The sequence below is a fragment of the Euprymna scolopes genome, chromosome 17 (assembly GCF_053919585.1).
Source record: "Euprymna scolopes isolate OS-2025 chromosome 17, ASM5391958v1, whole genome shotgun sequence".
In the NCBI taxonomy this organism is placed as follows: domain Eukaryota; kingdom Metazoa; phylum Mollusca; class Cephalopoda; order Sepiida; family Sepiolidae; genus Euprymna; species Euprymna scolopes.
This window is the reverse complement of record NC_136498.1, coordinates 118,045,844-118,056,701: the sequence shown is the minus strand read 5'-3', so window position 1 is coordinate 118,056,701 and position 10,858 is coordinate 118,045,844.

Here is a 10,858-nt window from a genome sequence, read left to right as displayed (position 1 = left end):
TTTTTTTTTTTTTTGCTTTTACACCTATAAACACACAGGCGATGCCAGGCAACCCCGCTAGTCTAATATATAAAAGGCAAAATGTGGGTGTGTATGTGTTTGTATGCCTGCTAAAAACTTTCGACAGACGCGACAGTTCGTGACGAGGTCAGTATCATTTTAAAACTTCGTCTCTCGGACGACAAATATCGAAAAATTGCCCAAAAGCATTACTTCTTTCATCCTCAAGTTGGCCGTTTTTACAAGGAGGGGTTGCTTTTTTCGTCTACATTTTTGCAAGTTATCGTCCCCATTTCGATTGACTACCTTAATTTCAATGATCGCGACTTCCGGTTGCACGGTGGACGCATCAGCTAAGTTACATTTTTTTTCACCTACTTTTCCTCTTTCGCTTTTCAGGTTCGAGCCTGCCTACTACCACTCTTTTAACACCTCTCTCCACCCAAACTTAATCTGAAACCAGGAGTTTTTACTTGTCAACCTTTCTTGATGATATCGATTTAGAAAGCGGCGTCTCTCACAAAATTTGAGGGAACGACCAAACTTCCATAAAATACACCAGGAAGCACTTCTACTGACTATGTCAATAAAAGGTTTTTGTTTTTTTGGGCTTTTTTTACAGACTGTTATTCTTCTCTGTATAGTTGTTATTGTTTCATCACGTTTCGGCCGACTAATCCTCTGGCCTTCTTCAAGTAGTTAACCGCGACATGATAGGAATATTGAGCCTCTTGACTGTATCCTAAGTAATTACTGCCTTCCATAGTTGTTGCTGTCTTACCACATTTGGACCAACTCATCCTCTGGCCTGCTTTGGGTAGGCTTGAAACCGCTATCTTCAGACAATCTTCATCTGGAACCGTAGAGACTCAACGCCTCTAGCCACTGCGCTACGAAAACTTGGTGAAACAACAACAACAACAGCTATAAAAATGAGCATAATAGTTCGCAAAAAAAGAAAAATTCATAATAATTCCATAAAAATAATATATAGATAAAATATAAGTGTATTTATCCGGAGAAAGTTTCACAATAAAGACGAAACGTTGACGAACACATGACTTGGTTTACTCCTTTTTTTATTTCTCCATTTCATCGGAATACTATTTGCAATATTTACATATATATATATATATATATATATATATATATATATATATATATATATATATATATATATATATATATAGTAAGTTATAAAATATATATGGCGATTAAGCTAGACTGAATATTCCGCGTTTCATCCACTCTAGGACTCTTCTGAAGAAGATATATATATATGTGTGTGTGTGTGTGTGTGTGCGTGTGCGTGTGCGTGTGTGTGTGTGTGTGTGTGTGTGTGTGTGTGTGTGTGTGTGTGTGTGTAACTCTTGGTTCGTTCGTAATTAATAGTCTAAATAACCACTGGACGGATGGCTTCCACATTTGGGTATAATATGTTTACGGTACGCATGCGTGTTTCTATATATCTCTTTGTAATCATAACATTATACGTAATTTTCCTATAATAAATATTTGGTTTTCTTTGTACGGATGGGCCATTTTTTTTTTTTATTATTTGGGGACAATTATTTCACACCGCGTGACATCACTAAACGTAACTTTTATATACCAAATTGACTTTGTCGTTTAAAAATGGAATTATTTCTCTTTCGTTAATATATATATATTTAATATTTCGTGTTTTATATATATAAAGTACAATTGTTGAATGTAATTTTCTTGATTATATTTGTTTGGGAGAAGCACAATTAAAAAAAAAAAAGATTAAAACGGAACGAAATTTAAATTTCCATTCCATTTTTACTCTTTATGAATATTAAAAGAAAATTACTAAACATTTATTAATAATGCCTCACTTTTACAGACATCTGTTTTTAAATTTCTTAAATGACGACTTTTATCGACTTTTTTTTAATAGCATTTGCGGATGGGTATGCTGACATTTGTTTTAATTTCTTTTTAAATGACTCTTTAGTCTTTATCGACTTTCTTTTTTTTAATAATATTTGCGGATGGGTAAAAAACGAAAAAAAATAACTAAACCATTTACTGATAATTCTCACTTTTACAAATATTTTTAACAAATAAATTTTATCAAAGTCAAGATACCAAGAAATTGTCAGTAAATGGCTTAGTTATTTTTTTCATTTTTTACCCATCCGCAAATGCTATTAAAAAAAAAGTCGATAAAAGTCGTCATTTAAAAAGAAATTTAAAAACAAATGTCTGTAAAAGTGAGGTATTATTAATAAATGTTTAGTAATTTTTCTTTTAATATTCATAAAGAGTAAAACTTGTTTTTCAAAATAAATAATGTGACAAATAATCGTTTAGTTACTATGACAACGTCAGTAAATAAAAAAAAAGTGTTACGTGCGCTTGCGTCAGAAAGGGAGCGATGCGTGTTTTTTATGCTGGTCGCCATGGAACTCAACGCCCAAGGAGTACCAAATTCTGTTTTCCAAAAGAAACGTTTACAACCAATTTTCTTTTTTAAAAAAAGTGCAAGTTTTCCTGAAAAAAAAACTTTCACCTAACAATTTATGGCAAAAATAGCAACCCATGAAAATCTGGGATGCTTTTACACTTTATTGCCGAAATTGGAGACGCCATTTTTTTTTCACGCACTTGCTATCCAAATCTAGGGGAGACATCATTATATGGCCGAACGATTGCTTCCGGAAAGGGAAAGAATAAATTTATCAAAATTAACATTTATTACTGCCGGAAACATTAAATTAAACTAAAATTATCATTTATTACTTCCGGACTTGGTAAACCGATATTACTGGAGAAAATGAATCTTGACAATTTAAAAAAATGTTTAAAATTATTTATTTGTTCGAAAAAAAAAACAAAAAACAAAAAAAAACTATTTTATAAAAGTCCAATGTTGCTTTAAAAGTAAATAAAGAAAGTGAAAGAGAACATATATCCGTAATTGTTTAATTGGAAATGTTTCGATTTAATTGATGAGAACGAAAAAGTTTTCCATGGAACAATTTTTTTTTTTTTTTAATTAAAAACAGAAAATTGAAATGACATATTCATAATAGTTTAACCTGGGTGAGCTCCATTTGAAAATCAAAAGAAAACCAAAACATTTATTAGTTTGTTTTTTTTTGTTTGTTTGTTTGTTTGTTTGTTTGTTTGTTTGTTTATTTTTTCGTTTGCGTGTTTTTTTTTGGGGGGGGGGTCTTTTCGAACAAATAAATAATTTTATATATTTTTGGGAATTGTCAAGATTCATTTTCTCCAGTAATATCGGTTTACCAAGTTTCTGGAAGTAATAAATGATAATTTTAGTTTAAGGGAGTAATAAATGTTAATTTTGGTAAATTTATTTAGTTTAATTTATCGTTTCCGGAAGTAATAAATGTAAATTTTGATAAATTTATTCTCTCCCTTTCCGGAAGCAATCGTTCGGCCATATAATGATGTCTCCCCTAGATTTGGATAGCAAGTGCTTGAAAAAAATGACGTCTCTAATTTCGGCAATAAAATGTAGAAGCACCAAATCTGCTAGCTGAGTGACAAATCTGCTTAAAATATTGAAAAAAAGAAAGAAAGAAAAAAAGAATAGAAACTCTAGATGTATCAGAAATTTGGAGGAATTTTTGACACCCCTAACAGAAAACTGCGAATAAAATATAAAAAAAAACTCGTAATTTCTCTTTTTAAAGTGAATTGTTTATTTTCTATATGGAATATACTTTCAAAATAAACTATTAAAGTTGTTTAAAAAATAATAGAAATATTATTTTTTATTTTAAAAAAAACAGTGTTTACAAAATGTTTACAAAATGCCGGCGTGCCTTCATGCAGACATTTTTTTACGTAATAAAATCAATAGAATTTTACGAGTTAAATATTTTCAATTTTTAAACTTTAAAAATCTATAAAAAAAGTTTCTATTTGTTCAATTTTTACGATATTTTCAGGGTCAATGTGAAATTTTATGCTCTTTCCAATAACCCGAATATAATATTTTAGACAAACGTTTTTTTTTCAAATTCACACCCCCATTTTGAAATGTTTATTAAAATTTTAATAATTAATTTATGTGTCAAAGTTTTATATATCACAAATTGAAGATAAAAGATCAATAAAGAAAATATTCCACTTTAAAACAAAAAAAAAATAGTTTTTGGAAATTTACCTGTAAAGTTCAAAGTGTAAAACCTTTTTTTTAAAACATGTTGATTTTTTTTTAATAAAAGCTCATGTTATGCTTACATCGTCAAGTAAATACCAGACGCTGACGGCAAATTTTTCGATCTCATTGAATGTTTTCTTTTTTTAGATATTAAAAAAAATAGTTGATGAAGAATTATTAAAATATATCAATCAAAAACTTGTGTATTTCATTAAAAGAATTTTTTAAAAATCGATGAAGCGGATTTTTTGGTCTAGGGGAAAAGCTTATAAGTGAATGTGCGTTTCTTTTTTAACTACGGAGGATGAAAAATACTAATTTTGGTTAACACACGCAATAAAAAAAGAGGCATTATTTATGCTCTTGGATGAAACCATACTTCATAAATTTCATTTTAGCAGCAGCAGCTATTTAACGCTTCGCGCAAAACATGTTACAAAAATGCGATTTTCTAGGACCCTCGCGTTAAAAAATCCTTTTATTTAAAAAATACATGGAATTTAAAATATAAATATGGATAAATTCTTAACAATGAAGAATGGAACTACTCATTTAATAATATTTTTTAGGTAAGTGATTTTTGGGGCATATATGTACACATATTTATAAGCAAGTCAAAATATATTGATTTTCTTTATATTTTTTTAAAAGAAAACCGCTTTAAAGAAACAAATATTGCATAATTTGCTATTAAACCTGTTATTTTTTTTAATTTGGTCTTTGCTCCTTTAATTGAAAAAAATAGGGTTTGAATTATATTTTCAAGTAGAGCGTTGTTTAAATGTTGAAATACTAAGCAACATTTTATTTATTTTTTTGGCAGAATTAATTAATGATGGGAGTATTTTTTCCTTATATTTTCTTAACATCTATTGACAAAAAAAAATTTGTACATTCTCTTGAAAAAAAATCTAACTTTTCTCTACTTTCACCTAACTATTTACAGTGTTCATATAAAACATTCATCTTTTCTTTTTATAATAAAAATTCTGTTTTCAAAAAGAAATGTTTACTGCCAACTTTCTTTCAAAAAAATGTTTTCCTGAAAAAAAAACAAAAAAACTTTCACCTAACAATTTATGGTAAAAAATTCACCTTTTCTTGGGGGAAAAACACAACTTTTATTGATAAAAAAATTGCAAAAATAATGAAATAAATAAACAATACAAAATGCAATTTTTTTTATGAGGAATGTGTTCCATTTTAACAAACTGAGCCACAGCAACGCGTGGCCGTGTACGGCTAGTATGTATATATATATATATATATATATATATATATATATATATATATATATATAAGTGAACGTGTCTGTATGCGTGTCTGTGCGTGTGTGTTTGTGTCCATTTCCCTATGCAATAACTCTGTCAATTTTTAGTCTACAGACTCGAAATTTGATTTACAGGGTACTAAGATTTGGAAAAATGGATGGGATCGGTTTTGGACCAGAAATTTGGCGATTAAGGGGTCAAAATTCAACTATTGAACCTTTGAGAACTCTACCAACCTCCTCCGACAATTTTGGGTCTAAATACTTGAAATTTTAGATATAGGTTCCTTGGACATGGATCTAACTTAATAACTTTATTTGAGCCCAAAACAATAAATTTTAAGGAGCCATAATAGGGGTTAAAGTTTTAAAAAATTGACCTCTGCGGTCTCTTCCAAATTACTCAGACAATTTCTGGTTTAAATATTTGAAATTTTACATAAAGGCTATTCAGAGATAGGGCAAGCTTTTTCATCAGTTTGGGTCAAAAACTTTTAGTTACCAATATATAAATGTATGTATGTATGTATGTTTGCACGTCTGCCTTAAACTTTCAATAAAGGCGACGGATTTTACCAAGATCAGTATCGTTTTAAAGTTCGACCTTTCATACGAGAAATATCGAAAAATTGACTAAAAACATTAATGTCTTCACCTTCAACTAGGCACTTTTCTACAGGGGAGGTCACTTTTTTCGCCGATATTTTTGAAAGTTATCCTCTCCTTTATCTCCGCCCTAATTTTAAAAAAAAATGTCGCTTCCGGTTTGCTGGTGGTCGTAACAGCATAAACGTTAGGTTTTACCCCGTTTTTTTCCTCCTTTGCGGTACGGGTTCGAGCCTGCCTTCCTACTACCACTTTTTTTTTTACTCAACATACACATCCAAACACCCCGGGCAACGCCGGGCTGAAATGCTAATATATATATATATATATATATATATATATATTTCCTCCGCTTGGGTGAGGTGCTAGTCTAGCGGCACTGATGAGTTGTGATACAACGAAATAGTACTGTATGTCGATGAATAACATCGGAATAATCGCATCCCATGAGTTAATAGGCGAGAAGATATCGATGAAAACATAAAATGACGGACTTGTCCACCACCGTAAAAAAAAAATAAAAAAACATAAATAAAAGGACTAAATAGAGGAGTCGAAGCGCTTGCCATCAGTTTAGCCCCCCCCCCTACTTTATCCAAGCAGAGAAACCTTCGGTTACAGTTAGAACTATTTGGGGGAACACATTCTATTTAGGGTTTTTTTTTTTGGTTTTTTTCGTCATTATCCCTTTCGTATAAGTATTTCTACAGGAAAAAGAAACAAAACATCCAGACATATACCCTTGAAAAGTTTGTTTGATGAAAAGCGCTTCGGGTTCCATTACAATTCGTGATTTTTTTTAATCGACTTTTTAATCGACTTATTTATTTTATAACGTCCAAATACAGTTCATTTCGTCTTCATCATTTTAAAATGTTGCAATTTTAATAAACTTACACATATATATACATATATATATATGCGTGTGTGTGTGTGTATGCATATATATATAAAGCTGAATGTGTGTGCGTGTGCGTGTGCGTGTGTGTGTGTGTGTGTGTGTGTGTGTGTGTGTGTGTGTGTGTGTGTGTGTGGTCACGAATAGGCTCCTATATGGGTGACTATTTTAAAAAGCTGATTACATACAATGATAGAAGATGTATCGAGACACAGGAATGGATATGTTTGATCCTGCAGAACGGTGGTTCATTAATATATTAATATTGTGGGGTCTGCGTTCGCGCCTGGTCCACAAAGTATGGAAATAAAAAAATTGAAAATTAAAAAAAAAACGTTTACAAGTGTTTTTCATATAGATGTACATAAAAATACTTTGATAAGTATGTTTTAACTTAAATAGGGATAGTATAATAAAATTGTGGGGTCTGCGTTCGCGCCTGGCCTCCATAGAATGGAAATAGGCACAAACTTTAATAAAGACTTTTCATAGCTATCTGCGTAAGTATACTTTGATAATTATGTTTCAGTTTGAAGAAATATGGTATAATAAAATTATGGGGTGTTCGTTCGCGCCTGACCTCCATAGAATGGATATATGTCACAAAGTTTAACAAGGTTTTTTTAATATAGATCCACAGAATATTGTGATAAGTGTTTCAGTGTGAATCGGTATGGCATAATAAATTATGGGGCTTATCTATTTTATTTTTACTTTCATCATATTTTGCTTTGGTTTTGATACTCCCGAATTCGAAGCTATCTCTTTACAACCCTTCCTTTTCATAACCTATCATTTATAAATATAAAAGCGAAAATGTATGTATGTATGTATGTGTGTTCGCTTTTTCTGTGTGTCTACAAAAGGCTTTTTTCAGAGACGCGGTTGCTTGCTTCACACCTTTTTATAACTTTTTATATCATATATAAATCGTAATATCTCACAGTTAACAACGAAGCTCGCCTGTCTATTTAATTTGCTCGATTAAGGGAAGATAAATATTCAACATTTGTCGCTCGCCGCGTGTGGGTTAGTCTTTTTCCTATAACCTCTTGGGAGAAAAAAAAAGCGTTCAGCAGTAAATGAAATCCCGCAGTCAAACTTGACCTCATTAACTCATTAAAACGGGCACCTGCTAAATCCAAGTAATTAAATAAATTTAAACGTGTTTCCGTTAACATCTCGCGGTGGGGCAATGGTCGCACTTTTTTTTTTTTCACACTTTAATTTACAACTTTGCCTCAAGGGTTTGGGTTCGATCCTCATACTTACATTTTTTAACCCCCACCCCCACCCCCGGAGTTTCCACACACACACCTCCAAACACCCGGCCAACGCCAGGTACCACTCGCTAGTACTTTAATAAATCAGAGTCCATTTTCTGTAGGTTGTTTTGGAACCCAGTCAACGACGGTTACTTTTGCTAGTATATATATATATATATATATATATATATATATATATATATATATAGAGAGAGAGAGAGAGAGAGAGAGAGAGAGAGAGAGAGAGAGAAAGGGAGAGAGAGAGAGACAAAGAGTATCAATAGGATAAGCAAACGACAATGTAAAAATATATACTAATGTATAAAGATTTATTCATTTATTCAATAAGGATGATATATCAGTTAGGGATGTAACATAGTATTTCTAAGCCGAATGCTTCTCATCAGCGTCGCATCCCTATTATGTTACCTAACATCTCTTGTCTTCTGACGAGAATAATTCGGCTTCAAAATACTATGATATAAAGAGTATAGCTATCTTACACCCTAATTGATGCATCATCCTCATTGAATAAACGAATATGCATTGTGCATTGGTATATATTTTTATATTATCGTTTTCTTATTTTATTGACATTATTTAGGTATTAATGTGTTATGTATATTATATCCATATAATTATATTGTTTTATTCAAGTGTTTAAACCGTGTCTTTGCGATCATACATTGTTTGAACACTAGCGATATACTAATGATAATATTAGTCTTTTGGAAAATGTATAACAATTGTAATGAAAAAAACAACTGACGAAACGAGTCTTGCAATCAAATATTATTGAAAATAAAACATGGCTGATTTCGATTTTACGGAAGTAAAAAAAGATATCAGGTTTAGCGTGATGGTAGACCATTGCTTGCTTTTTCAAATTTCGGCTCTTCGTAAAGGCGAATATAGCTATGGTTAAATTCGACACACTGCTTTTAAAACTTGCTTCTCCTTCATCCAGATCAAAGTCACCCGAGTCTCTTAATAACCAGGCGTTTTATTTAAACTGGAAGCATCTCATTTGCATATGAGATGACAAGATCGCACGCATATAAAGAGAAAAAGGCGGCCATTTTTCTTTTTTCCTTCATTCTTTGTGTCTGCTTGGAACCCAAAAGACTGCACAAAAACATATTCGGACCAGTTTTTAAAACTTTTAATCACAGAAGATTAATTTATCCTGCCTTTGGTAACAATTTCAGCGATGTGATGCAGACTTATTGAAACAGATAATAGTGATAGAAGATGCGGATTACTAAGATCGATGTAATCGGGAAAAAAAAGGCGGAAATCGGAGGTGGACGTATGTGTTAGGTGATAGCCGGGCAACGCCGGGTAGAAGCATTTAATTGTCTGTTATCTATCTATCTATCTATTTATCTATCTAATTGTCTATCTATCTAGCGGAGTAAACAACAGGCTGAATCGTAGGAAACAATGTTGAGCGTGCATGCAAGCGCAGAAAGGGTCAACGGGTCATGTTGTGACAGGTATCAAACTGGATGGCCGGTGAATTGCACCGGAACTATGCGAGCGGCTGTGACGTGTCAGGTATTCCGGTTTGAATAAGTTTAGTTGAGTTGGATTTGAGATGCCGAACAAGCAAGATGAGTTAAGAAGGCCTCTTCAAGAGGAAGGTGACGGTCTCAAATGGAGACCCCTTCCCCCCACTTAAACCAAAGATCGTCGGTCACTCCATTTCTGCTGACGGAATGTCTGGGAGTGAATAATATATATATATATATATATATATATATATATATATATATATATATATATATATATACATACACACACATATATATGTGTGTGTGTGTGTGTGTGTATTATTCACTCTATGTGTACATATGTATATATATATATATTATTCAATATAGTTTGTTTGTATGTTTACAAACAGGCGGTTTGAGCACTGTAAAAGTGGTGAACGGATGTTTGTTTAAATAGATATTCGGACAGGTTATTTGCGGGCATCACTTCTGTGGTCGAGTGGGAAACTGCCGACTGTCAACACGACAGTTCTAAGTTCAATCCTTGGCTTGGGAGAGGTGCTAGTCTCTAGAGGCACTGATGGGTTGTGATACAACGAAACAGGACTGTATATATATATATATATATATATATATATATATATATATATATAGAGAGAGAGAGAGAGAGAGAGAGAGAGAGAGAGAGAGGTATGTATAACCACACATCGTCTTTGGTCCCTGTCTTGAAGCGTCTCTGTTACAGTAGGTTCCAGCCTTATCCTAAGGACGATTGATGAATCTCCCAGAAGCAGGAAGCAGCAGATAGGTATGTCGCCATGTGTATGCGTAATATATGTTCACACACACAAACACACACACACACACGCACGCACGCACCCATAACCACTAGACGAGTCACGGGCCGTTAAGTGAATACACATTAAGGGATCTGAGGGCAATAGTCCGTTAGATATACAGTTAGATAACACACGGTCAGGTAAGGATACATGAAAACGATTTAGTGAGTAAATATACAACATATGTACACAAGCACACCAAGAATAACGCACCCATTTGAGGGTTGGGACGAATGATCTCATAGCAAATATTTTTGACAATATACTAAGGCGTTGCCAAAAGATTATAGATGCCAAGGGACTCCCAACTAAATACTAACTTCAC